Here is a 21,095-nt window from a genome sequence, read left to right as displayed (position 1 = left end):
CGAACAGCGAACAGCGAACAGCGAACAGCGAACAGCGAACAGCGAACAGCGAACAGCGAACAGCGAACAGCGAACAGCGAACAGCGAACAGCGAACAGCGAACAGCGAACAGCGAAAAGCGACAGCGAACAGCAGCGAACAGCGAACAGCGAACAGCGAACAGCAGCGAACAGCGAACAGCGAACAGCGAACAGCGAACAGCGAAAAGCGAACAGCGAACAGCGAACAGCGAACAGCGAACAGCGAACAGCGACCAGCGAACAGCGAACAGCGAACAGCGAACAGCGAACAGCGAACAGCGAACAGCGAACAGCGAACAGCGAACAGCGAACAGCGAACAGCGAACAGCGAACAGCGAACAGCGAACAGCGAACAGCGAACAGCGAACAGCGAACAGCGAACAGCGAACAGCGAACAGCGAACAGCGAACAGCGAACAGCGAACAGCGAACAGCGAACAGCGAACAGCGAACAGCGAACAGCGAACAGCGAACAGCGAACAGCGAACAGCGAACAGCGAACAGCGAACAGCGAACAGCGAACAGCGAACAGCGAACAGCGAACAGCGAACAGCGAACAGCGAACAGCGAACAGCGAACAACGAACAACGAACAACGAACAACGAACAACGAACAACGAACAACGAACAACGAACAACGAACAACGAACAACGAACAACGAACAACGAACAACGAACAACGAACAACGAACAACGTGAATGTGAATGTGAATGTGAATGTGAATGTGAATGTGAATGTGAATGTGAATGTGAATGTGAATGTGAATGTGAATGTGAATGTGAATGTGAATGTGAATGTGAATGTGAATGTGAATGTGAATGTGAATGTGAATGTGAATGTGAATGTGAATGTGAATGTGAATGTGAATGTGAATGTGAATGTGAATGTGAATGTGAATGTGAATGTGAATGTGAATGTGAATGTGAATGTGAATGTGAATGTGAATGTGAATGTGAATGTGAATGTGAATGTGAATGTGAATGTGAATGTGAATGTGAATGTGAATGTGAATGTGAATGTGAATGTGAACATACACAAACACGAACACGAAAACGAACAACGAACAGCGAACAGTGAACTCGAACTAATAATCTGAAACTTGGTTCCCCTAGATATATATGTATATGTATAGGTACTCCTTGTTAAAAAAAAGATTAAAATTTAATCGACATAATATATTGAGACATATACTTCAGATCAGATCATATAAATATGAATGAATAGAAGTGTTGCGAACGTCTCCTGCCTCTTACGTCCACACAGTAGCTAAAAATAATAAAAAAAATTGTTACAAACAACTTACAAAAAGAAATGAAATCCCACCAAAAACATTTTCATGTAAAATGTTGCCAAGACGAGCCCATATGACTCGCACTGTCAAAAAGTTATCAGATCTCATGTAGAGCCAAGCTTCTAAAACTACACGCCCTAACTCTACAAGGCCTAACTTCACAAACTCTACACCTTAGTCAAAATATGTGGCTTGGCCGTTCGTTACTACAAGAACTATTGTATAACACAAAAGTAATGAACAGTGAATTAATTTTTCACCTTACGCCGATGTGAATGTAGCGAAATGGCCAAGCCACATATTTTGACCAAGGTGTAGAGTTTGTGAAGTTACGAACAGCGAACAGCGAACAGCGAACAGCGAACAGCGAACAGCGAACAGCGAACAGCGAACAGCGAACAGCGAACAGCGAACAGCGAACAGCGAACAGCGAACAGCGAACAGCGAACAGCGAACAGCGAACAGCGAACAGCGAACAACGAACAACGAACAACGAACAATGTGAATGTGAATGTGAATGTGAATGTGAATGTGAATGTGAATGTGAATGTGAATGTGAATGTGAATGTGAATGTGAATGTGAATGTGAATGTGAATGTGAATGTGAATGTGAATGTGAATGTGAATGTGAATGTGAATGTGAATGTGAATGTGAATGTGAATGTGAATGTGAATGTGAACATACACAAACACAAACACGAACACGAAAACGAACAACGAACAGCGAACAGTGAACTCGAACTAATAATCTGAAACTTGGTTCCCCTAGATATATATGTATATGTATAGGTACTCCTTGTTAAAAAAAAAATTAAAATTTAATCGACATAATATATTGAGACATATACTTCAGATCAGATCATATAAATATGAATGAATAGAAGTGTTGCGAACGTCTCCTGCCTCTTACGTCCACACAGTAGCTAAAAATAATAAAAAAAATTGTTACAAACAACTTACAAAAAGAAATGAAATCCCACCAAAAACATTTTCATGTAAAATGTTGCCAAGACGAGCCCATATGACTCGCACTGTCAAAAAGTTATCAGATCTCATGTAGAGCCAAGCTTCTAAAACTACACGCCCTAACTCTACAAGGCCTAACTTCACAAACTCTACACCTTAGTCAAAATATGTGGCTTGGCCGTTCGTTACTACAAGAACTATTGTATAACACAAAAGTAATGAACAGTGAATTAATTTTTCACCTTACGCCGATGTGAATGTAGCGAAATGGCCAAGCCACATATTTTGACCAAGGTGTAGAGTTTGTGAAGTTAGGCCTTGTAGAGTTAGGGCGTGTAGTTTTAGAAGCTTGGCTCTACATGAGATCTGATAACTTTTTGACAGTGCGAGTCATATGGGCTCGTCTTGGCAACATTTTACATGAAAATGTTTTTGGTGGGATCTTAGGGTGGGATATATTTTAAAGAAATACCTAGTAAAAGTGAATGATGAAATCATTCATGACATGAACAAATCATAAAATGTTAATAAAAGTTTAACATAAATAAGTTAGCTAAGAAAAAGTAAAAAAATGTGGTCAAGTAGCCACATTTGACCGGTACATACCTAGTAGTATTTTGTATAAAAATAAATTTCTTTGCGTTGTACACGGATAATCGAAGTTCTCGTTGTAATGTCAGAAGACAAATAACCTATTTTAGCCGTCTTATGGTAAAATACAAACGTAAATTCGTGCATCTATCGTCACAATGGTTCGCGTGAAAATGTTTATTTCAACCAAATTAAAAGTATGTACGTACCTACTACCTACAATACTGAGAATTGTTATACTTTCTCCGGGGATTTCCTTACAAGTGCTATTAATATACTTAAATTGTACGAATCGTTGCCAACGTTTTACTGTTTTCCACTTCGTTTTCACATAATTTACACGAATTCCAGCCAGACGCCATAATGAGCCAGCCATTTTTACATAAAAAATACGTATAATAAAGCATTTAGGAACTTATTTTATGCATACGGAGGGATTGTTTATCAAAAACCTGGCACATTTGATGAACAAATAGATTTTTTTTTCTTGGGCAATGAAGGAAGGAACTTGAATTTTTTTACCTATATCACATCCTATTGAAAAGCAGTAATTCATAACAAAATATAATCAGCCCCAAGTATCGCTCTTGCAGACTTGCAGTACGAAGATAGGAATCATATCTAATAATTATAATACTTTACGTGCCAATAGGTTTGTTTATCTTATCCCTGAAATAAATGAAATACTTTATCTAAATCACGATAAAAGAAGCAACCAGCAAACCCAGTTTCGCATTTATAATATTAATACGATGAAACCACCAACTAGATGTATCTTTTATCAAGTCATTTGTTTGGCCGCTTTCACCTCCGTTCCGTCTCTAGTAATTTATTCCAATGCAATGCTACGAGCGGAGTGCTGCGAGGACACTTACAACACAAAATAATTTACTGAAATGAAAATTCAAATTAAAATGAGAGATTGTCGAGCGCCATGGCGGTTGAATTTAGCGGAAAATATAATGCTGAAGCATGGTCGAGACGGGAGAACCCCTTTCTCCCGCCGCGCCGTCTCGTAGTCTACGATGGCTACATCCGCTATGAAGAAATAGAATATAATAGACATAATAATAGACAATACTGAAAATAAGCTTTATTGGTGTTTCGATATTCAGACGACATAATAGTATACCTAAGTATAGCAACATTGAAATTAAAATATATAACTAGGTATAGCAAAAAATCTTAACCTTCTACGAAAGAAATGTCGGTATGGACCTTAGGTATGGACTATGGATAGACACTGTTAAAAGTTTATAGACGTATTATTAAAAAAAAGATTAAATTGCGCTCACCATAGGCAAATAAATAATTGATAGTATGACCAATGCAGTAAGCTGCATGAGTGTAAAATGTAGATAAAGCTATTAGCATAGCTTAGTTGAAATTTACAACCTCTACAGCTAAGATAAAAATTAGAAATGCAGATTAAAAGTTCTTTAAATTTGTAACGAACATAGATCTGCATTGTCTGGGCTGCGGGATTATGACTTGATTTATATTTTCCATCCTTTAATTTATTCCTAGTTCTGCTTCTTTGTGTATCACGCTAAGATGAATGAATACTGCAGGTTTAATACTTCAAACAAAACTAAGCAAACTGAAGGTATTCGTGGTCTCTACAAATTGTGACACATAGGATTTGTGAGGATAAACTTACTACCGTAGGTACTATACGTAGTCGTTATGTAATTTAAATCCACTTTGTAACAACATATTATTCTATACATTGTGTTCATGAGTTGAATGTTTGAAATTTTATAGTAAGACTGAAATAGGTTAGTAAGAAAAAGTGATTTGCGTGTGACACGCAGTATTTAGCGCAACTGAGTGCCACGATATTAATTTCGTTTGTATAAACACAAAGCGTGTATAAAAGCCTGTCCGATAAACTTAGGTAGGCACGAAGCAGCAATCGCTCGAAAAACCATATTATAAAAATATAAGTATTAATGTTAAAAGTTAAAACATAATGCGACTCCATATTCTATCTCTTTCCACAATTAACTTAACTTATCACCACATTCAAGTCCATTATGCAAAAAATATGGTTATGATTTTGATTTATCTGGGGGCACGGTAGTGCCCCCGCCAAGACGAGCCAAGCGAAAGCGAAGCGCACGGGCACTACCTACCTTTTCTCGAAGCGCTTCGACGTTTTTTTGAACCCTCATAACTTGGGTTTGGATTATGCTAGATCAACAAAATTTTCGGGATATATTGTCAATAGCAGACTTATTGAACATATTAAGTTTTAATTACATTAGCTTTTATACTTCAGATTTTATTTATATCTAAAAAACGCTAATTTCGTCACTGACTCACTGATGATCATCAAAATTCTTAAGGTATTTCCTAATGTCCTAGAAAGCTGAAATTTTGTATGTAAGCTAGTATTAGCACACAAACAACAAAAAAATTATAAAACTTGTAACTTTCATCCCCCAACCCCTGATAGGGGATGGGAGTTTGTATGAGACCTGTAATTTTAAATTAAATTTTTGATGACGCTAGAGGTCTAATCTAATAATCTGAAACTTGGTTCCCCTAGATATATACAGTGGTGGACGTTTAATTAGAAACTCGTAACACGATGAAGTAGTCATCAAATTCATTTAACATTTACGTATTAACGTATTAAAGATTAAGTATTATTTCGTATGTAATAGAACACTCGTTTATCTAGTTTTATAAGACAATGCTTAATTTTAACCAAACATTAGCTTAAATTAATAAAATTAAACAACTTTAAGTGAAACCTGATTTCCGAGTATTTTCAGTCTGGACAACAAATTAGAAACAGCATGCTTCGCGTGATCCAAAGTCAAAACCTGTTGAAATGCCGCCAATATTCTTTCTTCTACAAATATTTTCACCGTTTTTTAAACATTCTATCTAAAAGTTTCTGAAAATTAATTTGCTTTACAGTATAAATGGTTAAAAGTATGATTTGTGACCAATCAACAAGAAAAATAATTTTAAGTTTACATTTTGACAAAAACTAGAGTTACAGGAAAATTGCAAATCATTTAGAGTGTTCGATAAAAATATATTCAATGCTATAGTTTATTTAAAAGAGCATGGTACTTCCGAAAAAGTGCCTAGAAAAGCTCTATCATGAAAAACCACTGCACGCGAGGATAGGCAAATGATTCTTTTGGCAAAGATGGATCCATTTAAAAGTTCAAATTCTATTATAAAATTAGTTTTTTCCGAAGATGAACTTCGCAATGTGTTGATGAGATCGGTTCGCAGGCGGTAATTTGAGGCAAAATTTTTTGGAGAGACGCCAGGAAAGTACAGCTTCTTACAAGGAAGGGAACAACGTGTTTCATTTACTTAGAAATAATGCTAGTGGACACTACGCCAGTGAAAAAGTTTTATTTTGGGATGAAAGTAAAATTAATTTAATCAATTTTGATGGCAAAGGATACACGCGTCGTTAAGTTAACCAGGCCTTAGATAATAAATAAACAGTTAAGCATGGCGGAGGAAACATTATAGTATGTATGGGATTGTTTTTAGACTGTTATAATCTTTATAGACAACAACGGCTTTACAACGTCGTGCCTTAGATTGTATGAGATTTTAACACGTTTGCAAAAACATATTTTCTAATAGAATTGGAACCTTTAAATGGATCCATCTTTGAGAAAATAATTATTTGCTTATGCTCGCGAGCAGTGGTTTTTCATGGTCGAGCTTTTTTAGGCACTTAATCAGAAGTACCATGCTCTTTTAAATAAACTGTAGCATTGAATATCTTTTCATCAAACACTCTAAATGATTTTATTCTTTCCTGTAACTCCAGTTTTTGTCAAAATGTAAACTTAAAATTATTTTTCTTGTTGATGGGTCACAATTGTTACTTTTGCCCATTTATACTGCAAAGCAAATTAATTTTCAGAAACGGTGCAAATATTTGTAGAAGAAAAAAATATTGTCGGCATTTTAACAGGTTTTGACTTTGGAACACTCAAAGCATGCTGTTTCTAATTTGTTGTCCAGACTGAAAATGCTTGGAAATCAGGTTTCTCTTAAAGTTGTTTAATTTTATTAATTTAAGCTAACGTTTGATCAAAAATAAGCAATTTATTATAAAACTAGATTAACGGGTGTTCTATTACATATGAAATAATGCTTAATCACTAATACGTTAATACACAAAAGTAAATAAATTTGATGACTACTTCATCCTGTTACGTGTTTCTAATTAAACGTCCACCACTGTATGTATATGTATAGGTACTCCTTGTTAAAAAAAAAAATTAAAATTTAATCGACATATATTGAGACATATACTTCAGATCAGATCATATAAATATGAATGAATAGAAGTGTTGCGAACGTCTCCTGCCTCTGACGTCCACTCAGTAGCTAAAAATAAAAAAAAATTGTCCTTGACAGCGAGCGCGTCGATTGTCGATTGTCTTGCTACTGATTTAAAAGTGAACATGGATTGTGAAATAGTTTCACTTGAAGTAAATCTTGGACCTTGCCATCATCATGTGTCAGCGAACAGCGAACAGCGAACAGCGAACAGCGAACAGCGAACAGCGAACAGCGAACAGCGAACAGCGAACAGCGAACAGCGAACAGCGAACAGCGAACAGCGAACAGCGAACAGCGAACAGCGAACAGCGAACAGCGAACAGCGAACAGCGAACAGCGAACAGCGAACAGCGAACAGCGAACAGCGAACAGCGAACAGCGAACAGCGAACAGCGAACAGCGAACAGCGAACAGCGAACAGCGAACAGCGAACAGCGAACAGCGAACAGCGAACAGCGAACAGCGAACAGCGAACAGCGAACAGCGAACAGCGAACAGGAACAGCGAACAGCGAACAGCGAACAGCGAACAGCGAACAGCGAACAGCGAACAGGAACAGCGAACAGCGAACAGCGAACAGCGAACAGCGAACAGCGAACAGCGAAAAGCGAACAGCGAACAGCGAAAAGCGAACAGCGAACAGCGAACAGCGAACAGCGAACAGCGAACAGCGAACAGCGAACAGCGAACAGCGAACAGCGAACAGCGAACAGCGAACAGCGAACAGCGAACAGCGAACAGCGAACAGCGAACAGCGAACAGCGAACAGCGAACAGCGAACAGCGAACAGCGAACAGCGAACAGCGAACAGCGAACAGCGAACAGCGAACAGCGAACAGCGAACAGCGAACAGCGAACAGCGAACAGCGAACAGCGAACAGCGAACAGCGAACAGCGAACAGCGAACAGCGAACAGCGAACAGCGAACAGCGAACAGCGAACAGCGAACAGCGAACAGCGAACAGCGAACAGCGAACAGCGAACAGCGAACAGCGAACAGGAACAGCGAACAGCGAACAGCGAACAGCGAACAGCGAACAGCGAACAGCGAACAGCGAAAAGCGAACAGCGAACAGCGAAAAGCGAACAGCGAACAGCGAACAGCGAACAGCGAACAGCGAACAGCGAACAGCGAACAGCGAACAGCGAAAAGCGAACAGCGAACAGCGAACAGCGAACAGCGAACAGCGAACAGCGAACAGCGAACAGCGAACAGCGAACAGCGAACAGCGAACAGCGAACAGCGAACAGCGAACAGCGAACAGCGAACAGCGAACAGCGAACAGCGAACAGCGAACAGCGAACAGCGAACAGCGAACAGCGAACAGCGAACAGCGAACAGCGAAAAGCGACAGCGACAGCGAACAGCGAACAGCGAACAGCGAACAGCGAACAGCGAACAGCGAACAGCGAACAGCGAACAGCGAAAAGCGAACAGCGAACAGCGAAAAGCGAACAGCGAACAGCGAACAGCGAACAGCGAACAGCGAACAGCGAACAGCGAACAGCGAACAGCGAAAAGCGAACAGCGAACAGCGAACAGCGAACAGCGAACAGCGAACAGCGAACAGTGAACTCGAACTAATAATCTGAAACTTGGTTCCCCTAGATATATATGTATATGTATAGGTACTCCTTGTTAAAAAAAAAAATTAAAATTTAATCGACATAATATATTGAGACATATACTTCAGATCAGATCATATAAATATGAATGAATAGAAGTGTTGCGAACGTCTCCTGCCTCTTACGTCCACACAGTAGCTAAAAATAATAAAAAAAATTGTTACAAACAACTTACAAAAAGAAATGAAATCCCACCAAAAACATTTTCATGTAAAATGTTGCCAAGACGAGCCCATATGACTCGCACTGTCAAAAAGTTATCAGATCTCATGTAGAGCCAAGCTTCTAAAACTACACGCCCTAACTCTACAAGGCCTAACTTCAGAAACTCTACACCTTAGTCAAAATATGTGGCTTGGCCGTTCGTTACTACAAGAACTATTGTATAACACAAAAGTAATGAACAGTGAATTAATTTTTCACCTTACGCCGATGTGAATGTAGCGAAATGGCCAAGCCACATATTTTGACCAAGGTGTAGAGTTTGTGAAGTTAGGCCTTGTAGAGTTAGGGCGTGTAGTTTTAGAAGCTTGGCTCTACATGAGATCTGATAACTTTTTGACAGTGCGAGTCATATGGGCTCGTCTTGGCAACATTTTACATGAAAATGTTTTTGGTGGGATCTTAGGGTGGGATATATTTTAAAGAAATACCTAGTAAAAGTGAATGATGAAATCATTCATGACATGAACAAATCATAAAATGTTAATAAAAGTTTAACATAAATAAGTTAGCTAAGAAAAAGTAAAAAAATGTGGTCAAGTAGCCACATTTGACCGGTACATACCTAGTAGTATTTTGTATAAAAATAAATTTCTTTGCGTTGTACACGGATAATCGAAGTTCTCGTTGTAATGTCAGAAGACAAATAACCTATTTTAGCCGTCTTATGGTAAAATACAAACGTAAATTCGTGCATCTATCGTCACAATGGTTCGCGTGAAAATGTTTATTTCAACCAAATTAAAAGTATGTACGTACCTACTACCTACAATACTGAGAATTGTTATACTTTCTCCGGGGATTTCCTTACAAGTGCTATTAATATACTTAAATTGTACGAATCGTTGCCAACGTTTTACTGTTTTCCACTTCGTTTTCACATAATTTACACGAATTCCAGCCAGACGCCATAATGAGCCAGCCATTTTTACATAAAAAATACGTATAATAAAGCATTTAGGAACTTATTTTATGCATACGGAGGGATTGTTTATCAAAAACCTGGCACATTTGATGAACAAATAGATTTTTTTTTCTTGGGCAATGAAGGAAGGAACTTGAATTTTTTTACCTATATCACATCCTATTGAAAAGCAGTAATTCATAACAAAATATAATCAGCCCCAAGTATCGCTCTTGCAGACTTGCAGTACGAAGATAGGAATCATATCTAATAATTATAATACTTTACGTGCCAATAGGTTTGTTTATCTTATCCCTGAAATAAATGAAATACTTTATCTAAATCACGATAAAAGAAGCAACCAGCAAACCCAGTTTCGCATTTATAATATTAATACGATGAAACCACCAACTAGATGTATCTTTTATCAAGTCATTTGTTTGGCCGCTTTCACCTCCGTTCCGTCTCTAGTAATTTATTCCAATGCAATGCTACGAGCGGAGTGCTGCGAGGACACTTACAACACAAAATAATTTACTGAAATGAAAATTCAAATTAAAATGAGAGATTGTCGAGCGCCATGGCGGTTGAATTTAGCGGAAAATATAATGCTGAAGCATGGTCGAGACGGGAGAACCCCTTTCTCCCGCCGCGCCGTCTCGTAGTCTACGATGGCTACATCCGCTATGAAGAAATAGAATATAATAGACATAATAATAGACAATACTGAAAATAAGCTTTATTGGTGTTTCGATATTCAGACGACATAATAGTATACCTAAGTATAGCAACATTGAAATTAAAATATATAACTAGGTATAGCAAAAAATCTTAACCTTCTACGAAAGAAATGTCGGTATGGACCTTAGGTATGGACTATGGATAGACACTGTTAAAAGTTTATAGACGTATTATTAAAATAAAACCGGCCAAGTGCGAGTCGGGCTCGCGCACAAAGGGTTCCGTAGCAGCAAATATAATAAATTACAGTTAAATCAACCTATCTCAAAAACTATAAGAGATACTTTGATCAAACCAAAAATCGTTGAAAGAGTTAATTAGCATGCATCACCTCTATTTTTTTTAGAATTTTATACCCCGTAGTTATAAAAATAGAGGGGGGGGGACATACTTTTTACGACTTTGAGAGCTGATATCTCAAAAACCGTTCACTTTAAGAAAAATGTTTTTTAGAAAACTTTATATCATTTTAAAAGACCTTTCCATTGATACCCCACACGGGTATGTACATCGAAAAAAAAAATTTCATCCCTCAGTTACATGTATGGGGGGCCCCACCCCCAATTCTTTTTTTTACTATTTAGTGTCATATTTTTGTAGCGGTTCATACAACACATATTCCCATCAAATTTCATCACTGTAGTACTTATAGTTTCCGAGTAAATCGGCTGTGACAGACGGACAGACGGACAGACGGACAGACGGACATGACGAAACTATAAGGGTTCCGTTTTTGCCATTTTGGCTACGGAACCCTAAAAAAGATTAAATTGCGCTCACCATAGGCAAATAAATAATTGATAGTATGACCAATGCAGTAAGCTGCATGAGTGTAAAATGTAGATAAAGCTATTAGCATAGCTTAGTTGAAATTTACAACCTCTACAGCTAAGATAAAAATTAGAAATGCAGATTAAAAGTTCTTTAAATTTGTAACGAACATAGATCTGCATTGTCTGGGCTGCGGGATTATGACTTGATTTATATTTTCCATCCTTTAATTTATTCCTAGTTCTGCTTCTTTGTGTATCACGCTAAGATGAATGAATACTGCAGGTTTAATACTTCAAACAAAACTAAGCAAACTGAAGGTATTCGTGGTCTCTACAAATTGTGACACATAGGATTTGTGAGGATAAACTTACTACCGTAGGTACTATACGTAGTCGTTATGTAATTTAAATCCACTTTGTAACAACATATTATTCTATACATTGTGTTCATGAGTTGAATGTTTGAAATTTTATAGTAAGACTGAAATAGGTTAGTAAGAAAAAGTGATTTGCGTGTGACACGCAGTATTTAGCGCAACTGAGTGCCACGATATTAATTTCGTTTGTATAAACACAAAGCGTGTATAAAAGCCTGTCCGATAAACTTAGGTAGGCACGAAGCAGCAATCGCTCGAAAAACCATATTATAAAAATATAAGTATTAATGTTAAAAGTTAAAACATAATGCGACTCCATATTCTATCTTTTTCCACAATTAACTTAACTTATCACCACATTCAAGTCCATTATGCAAAAAATATGGTTATGATTTTGATTTATCTGGGGGCACGGTAGTGCCCCCGCCAAGACGAGCCAAGCGAAAGCGAAGCGCACGGGCACTACCTACCTTTTCTCGAAGCGCTTCGACGTTTTTTTGAACCCTCATAACTTGGGTTTGGATTATGCTAGATCAACAAAATTTTCGGGATATATTGTCAATAGCAGACTTATTGAACATATTAAGTTTTAATTACATTAGCTTTTATACTTCAGATTTTATTTATATCTAAAAAACGCTAATTTCGTCACTGACTCACTGATGATCATCAAAATTCTTAAGGTATTTCCTAATGTCCTAGAAAGCTGAAATTTTGTATGTAAGCTAGTATTAGCACACAAACAACAAAAAAATTATAAAACTTGTAACTTTCATCCCCCAACCCCTGATAGGGGATGGGAGTTTGTATGAGACCTGTAATTTTAAATTAAATTTTTGATGACGCTAGAGGTCTAATCTAATAATCTGAAACTTGGTTCCCCTAGATATATATGTATATGTATAGGTACTCCTTGTTAAAAAAAAAAATTAAAATTTAATCGACATATATTGAGACATATACTTCAGATCAGATCATATAAATATGAATGAATAGAAGTGTTGCGAACGTCTCCTGCCTCTGACGTCCACTCAGTAGCTAAAAATAAAAAAAAATTGTCCTTGACAGCGAGCGCGTCGATTGTCGATTGTCTTGCTACTGATTTAAAAGTGAACATGGATTGTGAAATAGTTTCACTTGAAGTAAATCTTGGACCTTGCCATCATCATGTGTCAGCGAACAGCGAACAGCGAACAGCGAACAGCGAACAGCGAACAGCGAACAGCGAACAGCGAACAGCGAACAGCGAACAGCGAACAGCGAACAGCGAACAGCGAACAGCGAACAGCGAACAGCGAACAGCGAACAGCGAACAGCGAACAGCGAACAGCGAACAGCGAACAGCGAACAGCGAACAGCGAACAGCGAACAGCGAACAGCGAACAGCGAACAGCGAACAGCGAACAGCGAACAGCGAACAGCGAACAGCGAACAGCGAACAGCGAACAGCGAACAGCGAACAGCGAACAGCGAACAGCGAACAGCGAACAGCGAACAGCGAACAGCGAACAGCGAACAGCGAACAGCGAACAGCGAACAGCGAACAGCGAACAGCGAACAGCGAACAGCGAACAGCGAACAGCGAACAGGAACAGCGAACAGCGAACAGCGAACAGCGAACAGCGAACAGCGAACAGCGAAAAGCGAACAGCGAACAGCGAACAGCGAACAGCGAACAGCGAACAGCGAACAGCGAACAGCGAACAGCGAACAGCGAACAGCGAACAGCGAACAGCGAACAGCGAACAGCGAACAGCGAACAGCGAACAGCGAACAGCGAACAGCGAACAGCGAACAGCGAACAGCGAACAGCGAACAGCGAACAGCGAACAGCGAACAGCGAACAGCGAACAACGAACAATGTGAATGTGAATGTGAATGTGAATGTGAATGCGAATGCGAATGCGAATGCGAATGCGAATGCGAATGCGAATGCGAATGCGAATGCGAATGCGAATGCGAATGCGAATGCGAATGCGAATGCGAATGCGAATGCGAATGCGAATGCGAATGCGAATGCGAATGCGAATGCGAATGCGAATGCGAATGCGAATGCGAATGCGAATGCGAATGCGAATGCGAATGCGAATGCGAATGCGAATGCGAATGCGAATGCGAATGCGAATGCGAATGCGAATGCGAATGCGAATGCGAATGCGAATGCGAATGCGAATGCGAATGCGAATGCGAATGCGAATGCGAATGCGAATGCGAATGCGAATGCGAATGCGAATGCGAATGCGAATGCGAATGCGAATGCGAATGCGAATGCGAATGCGAATGCGAATGCGAATGCGAATGTGAATGTGAATGTGAACATACACAAACACAAACACGAACACAAAAACGAACAACGAACAAAAACAGCGAACTCGAATTTTAATTCGAACACAAACACAAACACAAACACGAACAACGAACATCAAACAACGAACAACGAACAACGAACAACGAACAACGAACAACGAACAACGAACAACGAACAACGAACAACGAACAACGAACAACGAACAACGAACAACGAACAACGAACAACGAACAACGAACAACGAACAACGAACAACGAACAACAAACAACAATCAACGAACAACGAACAACGAACAACGAACAATGTGAATGTGAATGTGAATTTGAATGTGAATGTGAATGTGAATGTGAACAGCGAACAGCGAACAGCGAACAGCGAACAGCGAACAGCGAACAGCGAACAGCGAACAGCGAACAGCGAACAGCGAACAGCGAACAGCGAACAGCGAACAGCGAACAGCGAACAGCGAACAGCGAACAGCGAACAGCGAACAGCGAACAGCGAACAGCGAACAGCGAACAGCGAACAGCGAACAGCGAACAGCGAACAGCGAACAGCGAACAGCGAACAGCGAACAGCGAACAGCGAACAGCGAACAGCGAACAGCGAACAGCGAACAGCGAACAGCGAAAAGCGACAGCGAACAGCAGCGAACAGCGAACAGCGAACAGCGAACAGCAGCGAACAGCGAACAGCGAACAGCGAACAGCGAACAGCGAAAAGCGAACAGCGAACAGCGAACAGCGAACAGCGAACAGCGAACAGCGACCAGCGAACAGCGAACAGCGAACAGCGAACAGCGAACAGCGAACAGCGAACAGCGAACAGCGAACAGCGAACAGCGAACAGCGAACAGCGAACAGCGAACAGCGAACAGCGAACAGCGAACAGCGAACAGCGAACAGCGAACAGCGAACAGCGAACAGCGAACAGCGAACAGCGAACAGCGAACAGCGAACAGCGAACAGCGAACAGCGAACAGCGAACAGCGAACAGCGAACAGCGAACAGCGAACAGCGAACAGCGAACAGCGAACAGCGAACAGCGAACAGCGAACAGCGAACAGCGAACAGCGAACAGCGAACAGCGAACAGCGAACAGCGAACAACGAACAACGAACAACGAACAACGAACAACGAACAACGAACAACGAACAACGAACAACGAACAACGAACAACGTGAATGTGAATGTGAATGTGAATGTGAATGTGAATGTGAATGTGAATGTGAATGTGAATGTGAATGTGAATGTGAATGTGAATGTGAATGTGAATGTGAATGTGAATGTGAATGTGAATGTGAATGTGAATGTGAATGTGAATGTGAATGTGAATGTGAATGTGAATGTGAATGTGAATGTGAATGTGAATGTGAATGTGAATGTGAATGTGAATGTGAATGTGAATGTGAATGTGAATGTGAATGTGAATGTGAATGTGAATGTGAATGTGAATGTGAATGTGAACATACACAAACACGAACACGAAAACGAACAACGAACAGCGAACAGTGAACTCGAACTAATAATCTGAAACTTGGTTCCCCTAGATATATATGTATATGTATAGGTACTCCTTGTTAAAAAAAAGATTAAAATTTAATCGACATAATATATTGAGACATATACTTCAGATCAGATCATATAAATATGAATGAATAGAAGTGTTGCGAACGTCTCCTGCCTCTTACGTCCACACAGTAGCTAAAAATAATAAAAAAAATTGTTACAAACAACTTACAAAAAGAAATGAAATCCCACCAAAAACATTTTCATGTAAAATGTTGCCAAGACGAGCCCATATGACTCGCACTGTCAAAAAGTTATCAGATCTCATGTAGAGCCAAGCTTCTAAAACTACACGCCCTAACTCTACAAGGCCTAACTTCACAAACTCTACACCTTAGTCAAAATATGTGGCTTGGCCGTTCGTTACTACAAGAACTATTGTATAACACAAAAGTAATGAACAGTGAATTAATTTTTCACCTTACGCCGATGTGAATGTAGCGAAATGGCCAAGCCACATATTTTGACCAAGGTGTAGAGTTTGTGAAGTTACGAACAGCGAACAGCGAACAGCGAACAGCGAACAGCGAACAGCGAACAGCGAACAGCGAACAGCGAACAGCGAACAGCGAACAGCGAACAGCGAACAGCGAACAGCCAACAGCGAACAGCGAACAGCGAACAGCGAACAGCGAACAGCGAACAACGAACAACGAACAACGAACAATGTGAATGTGAATGTGAATGTGAATGTGAATGTGAATGTGAATGTGAATGTGAATGTGAATGTGAATGTGAATGTGAATGTGAATGTGAATGTGAATGTGAATGTGAATGTGAATGTGAATGTGAATGTGAATGTGAATGTGAATGTGAATGTGAATGTGAATGTGAATGTGAATGTGAATGTGAATGTGAACATACACAAACACAAACACGAACACGAAAACGAACAACGAACAGCGAACAGTGAACTCGAACTAATAATCTGAAACTTGGTTCCCCTAGATATATATGTATATGTATAGGTACTCCTTGTTAAAAAAAAAAATTAAAATTTAATCGACATAATATATTGAGACATATACTTCAGATCAGATCATATAAATATGAATGAATAGAAGTGTTGCGAACGTCTCCTGCCTCTTACGTCCACACAGTAGCTAAAAATAATAAAAAAAATTGTTACAAACAACTTACAAAAAGAAATGAAATCCCACCAAAAACATTTTCATGTAAAATGTTGCCAAGACGAGCCCATATGACTCGCACTGTCAAAAAGTTATCAGATCTCATGTAGAGCCAAGCTTCTAAAACTACACGCCCTAACTCTACAAGGCCTAACTTCACAAACTCTACACCTTAGTCAAAATATGTGGCTTGGCCGTTCGTTACTACAAGAACTATTGTATAACACAAAAGTAATGAACAGTGAATTAATTTTTCACCTTACGCCGATGTGAATGTAGCGAAATGGCCAAGCCACATATTTTGACCAAGGTGTAGAGTTTGTGAAGTTAGGCCTTGTAGAGTTAGGGCGTGTAGTTTTAGAAGCTTGGCTCTACATGAGATCTGATAACTTTTTGACAGTGCGAGTCATATGGGCTCGTCTTGGCAACATTTTACATGAAAATGTTTTTGGTGGGATCTTAGGGTGGGATATATTTTAAAGAAATACCTAGTAAAAGTGAATGATGAAATCATTCATGACATGAACAAATCATAAAATGTTAATAAAAGTTTAACATAAATAAGTTAGCTAAGAAAAAGTAAAAAAATGTGGTCAAGTAGCCACATTTGACCGGTACATACCTAGTAGTATTTTGTATAAAAATAAATTTCTTTGCGTTGTACACGGATAATCGAAGTTCTCGTTGTAATGTCAGAAGACAAATAACCTATTTTAGCCGTCTTATGGTAAAATACAAACGTAAATTCGTGCATCTATCGTCACAATGGTTCGCGTGAAAATGTTTATTTCAACCAAATTAAAAGTATGTACGTACCTACTACCTACAATACTGAGAATTGTTATACTTTCTCCGGGGATTTCCTTACAAGTGCTATTAATATACTTAAATTGTACGAATCGTTGCCAACGTTTTACTGTTTTCCACTTCGTTTTCACATAATTTACACGAATTCCAGCCAGACGCCATAATGAGCCAGCCATTTTTACATAAAAAATACGTATAATAAAGCATTTAGGAACTTATTTTATGCATACGGAGGGATTGTTTATCAAAAACCTGGCACATTTGATGAACAAATAGATTTTTTTTTCTTGGGCAATGAAGGAAGGAACTTGAATTTTTTTACCTATATCACATCCTATTGAAAAGCAGTAATTCATAACAAAATATAATCAGCCCCAAGTATCGCTCTTGCAGACTTGCAGTACGAAGATAGGAATCATATCTAATAATTATAATACTTTACGTGCCAATAGGTTTGTTTATCTTATCCCTGAAATAAATGAAATACTTTATCTAAATCACGATAAAAGAAGCAACCAGCAAACCCAGTTTCGCATTTATAATATTAATACGATGAAACCACCAACTAGATGTATCTTTTATCAAGTCATTTGTTTGGCCGCTTTCACCTCCGTTCCGTCTCTAGTAATTTATTCCAATGCAATGCTACGAGCGGAGTGCTGCGAGGACACTTACAACACAAAATAATTTACTGAAATGAAAATTCAAATTAAAATGAGAGATTGTCGAGCGCCATGGCGGTTGAATTTAGCGGAAAATATAATGCTGAAGCATGGTCGAGACGGGAGAACCCCTTTCTCCCGCCGCGCCGTCTCGTAGTCTACGATGGCTACATCCGCTATGAAGAAATAGAATATAATAGACATAATAATAGACAATACTGAAAATAAGCTTTATTGGTGTTTCGATATTCAGACGACATAATAGTATACCTAAGTATAGCAACATTGAAATTAAAATATATAACTAGGTATAGCAAAAAATCTTAACCTTCTACGAAAGAAATGTCGGTATGGACCTTAGGTATGGACTATGGATAGACACTGTTAAAAGTTTATAGACGTATTATTAAAATAAAACCGGCCAAGTGCGAGTCGGGCTCGCGCACAAAGGGTTCCGTAGCAGCAAATATAATAAATTACAGTTAAATCAACCTATCTCAAAAACTATAAGAGATACTTTGATCAAACCAAAAATCGTTGAAAGAGTTAATTAGCATGCATCACCTCTATTTTTTTTAGAATTTTATACCCCGTAGTTATAAAAATAGAGGGGGGGGGACATACTTTTTACGACTTTGAGAGCTGATATCTCAAAAACCGTTCACTTTAAGAAAAATGTTTTTTAGAAAACTTTATATCATTTTAAAAGACCTTTCCATTGATACCCCACACGGGTATGTACATCGAAAAAAAAAATTTCATCCCTCAGTTACATGTATGGGGGGCCCCACCCCCAATTCTTTTTTTTACTATTTAGTGTCATATTTTTGTAGCGGTTCATACAACACATATTCCCATCAAATTTCATCACTGTAGTACTTATAGTTTCCGAGTAAATCGGCTGTGACAGACGGACAGACGGACAGACGGACAGACGGACATGACGAAACTATAAGGGTTCCGTTTTTGCCATTTTGGCTACGGAACCCTAAAAAAGATTAAATTGCGCTCACCATAGGCAAATAAATAATTGATAGTATGACCAATGCAGTAAGCTGCATGAGTGTAAAATGTAGATAAAGCTATTAGCATAGCTTAGTTGAAATTTACAACCTCTACAGCTAAGATAAAAATTAGAAATGCAGATTAAAAGTTCTTTAAATTTGTAACGAACATAGATCTGCATTGTCTGGGCTGCGGGATTATGACTTGATTTATATTTTCCATCCTTTAATTTATTCCTAGTTCTGCTTCTTTGTGTATCACGCTAAGATGAATGAATACTGCAGGTTTAATACTTCAAACAAAACTAAGCAAACTGAAGGTATTCGTGGTCTCTACAAATTGTGACACATAGGATTTGTGAGGATAAACTTACTACCGTAGGTACTATACGTAGTCGTTATGTAATTTAAATCCACTTTGTAACAACATATTATTCTATACATTGTGTTCATGAGTTGAATGTTTGAAATTTTATAGTAAGACTGAAATAGGTTAGTAAGAAAAAGTGATTTGCGTGTGACACGCAGTATTTAGCGCAACTGAGTGCCACGATATTAATTTCGTTTGTATAAACACAAAGCGTGTATAAAAGCCTGTCCGATAAACTTAGGTAGGCACGAAGCAGCAATCGCTCGAAAAACCATATTATAAAAATATAAGTATTAATGTTAAAAGTTAAAACATAATGCGACTCCATATTCTATCTCTTTCCACAATTAACTTAACTTATCACCACATTCAAGTCCATTATGCAAAAAATATGGTTATGATTTTGATTTATCTGGGGGCACGGTAGTGCCCCCGCCAAGACGAGCCAAGCGAAAGCGAAGCGCACGGGCACTACCTACCTTTTCTCGAAGCGCTTCGACGTTTTTTTGAACCCTCATAACTTGGGTTTGGATTATGCTAGATCAACAAAATTTTCGGGATATATTGTCAATAGCAGACTTATTGAACATATTAAGTTTTAATTACATTAGCTTTTATACTTCAGATTTTATTTATATCTAAAAAACGCTAATTTCGTCACTGACTCACTGATGATCATCAAAATTCTTAAGGTATTTCCTAATGTCCTAGAAAGCTGAAATTTTGTATGTAAGCTAGTATTAGCACACAAACAACAAAAAAATTATAAAACTTGTAACTTTCATCCCCCAACCCCTGATAGGGGATGGGAGTTTGTATGAGACCTGTAATTTTAAATTAAATTTTTGATGACGCTAGAGGTCTAATCTAATAATCTGAAACTTGGTTCCCCTAGATATATATGTATATGTATAGGTACTCCTTGTTAAAAAAAAAAATTAAAATTTAATCGACATATATTGAGACATATACTTCAGATCAGATCATATAAATATGAATGAATAGAAGTGTTGCGAACGTCTCCTGCCTCTGACGTCCACTCAGTAGCTAAAAATAAAAAAAAAATTGTCCTTGACAGCGAGCGCGTCGATTGTCGATTGTCTTGCTACTGATTTAAAAGTGAACATGGATTGTGAAATAGTTTCACTTGAAGTAAATCTTGGACCTTGCCATCATCATGTGTCAGCGAACAGCGAACAGCGAACAGCGAACAGCGAACAGCGAACAGCGAACAGCGAACAGCGAACAGCGAACAGCGAACAGCGAACAGCGAACAGCGAACAGCGAACAGCGAACAGCGAACAGCGAACAGCGAACAGCGAACAGCGAACAGCGAACAGCGAACAGCGAACAGCGAACAGCGAACAGCGAACAGCGAACAGCGAACAGCGAACAGCGAACAG

At 38.8% G+C, this 21,095-nt stretch overlaps 4 long non-coding RNA genes across 4 annotated transcripts in view; all 4 read right to left on the bottom strand.

The window, feature by feature from the left end:
* LOC149487730 (uncharacterized) overlaps nucleotides 1-21,095 on the bottom strand; it is a 161,331-nt gene that overhangs the window by 115,431 nt on the left and 24,805 nt on the right. The gene's annotated exons all lie outside the window — the stretch shown is intronic.
* Nucleotides 2,128-7,220, bottom strand: LOC149487735 (uncharacterized). The gene is made up of 2 exons (XR_016315698.1): nucleotides 7,170-7,220; nucleotides 2,128-2,233 (listed from the first exon to the last, which is right to left on the bottom strand). It is a non-coding gene; the product is annotated as an uncharacterized LOC149487735 (long non-coding RNA).
* Nucleotides 8,858-12,861, bottom strand: LOC149487734 (uncharacterized). The gene is made up of 2 exons (XR_016315697.1): nucleotides 12,806-12,861; nucleotides 8,858-8,963 (listed from the first exon to the last, which is right to left on the bottom strand). It is a non-coding gene; the product is annotated as an uncharacterized LOC149487734 (long non-coding RNA).
* Nucleotides 16,717-20,715, bottom strand: LOC149487733 (uncharacterized). Its single transcript, XR_016315696.1, has 2 exons — nucleotides 20,665-20,715; nucleotides 16,717-16,822 (listed from the first exon to the last, which is right to left on the bottom strand). It is a non-coding gene; the product is annotated as an uncharacterized LOC149487733 (long non-coding RNA).

Source organism: Colias philodice, chromosome 6 (genome assembly GCF_061535455.1).
Source record: "Colias philodice isolate Cphi_HAF_F1 chromosome 6, ilColPhil1 Martin Lab GWU primary, whole genome shotgun sequence".
In the NCBI taxonomy this organism is placed as follows: domain Eukaryota; kingdom Metazoa; phylum Arthropoda; class Insecta; order Lepidoptera; family Pieridae; genus Colias; species Colias philodice.
Note: the sequence above shows the minus strand (reverse complement) of the source record. Positions and strands in the feature narration are given on the sequence as shown.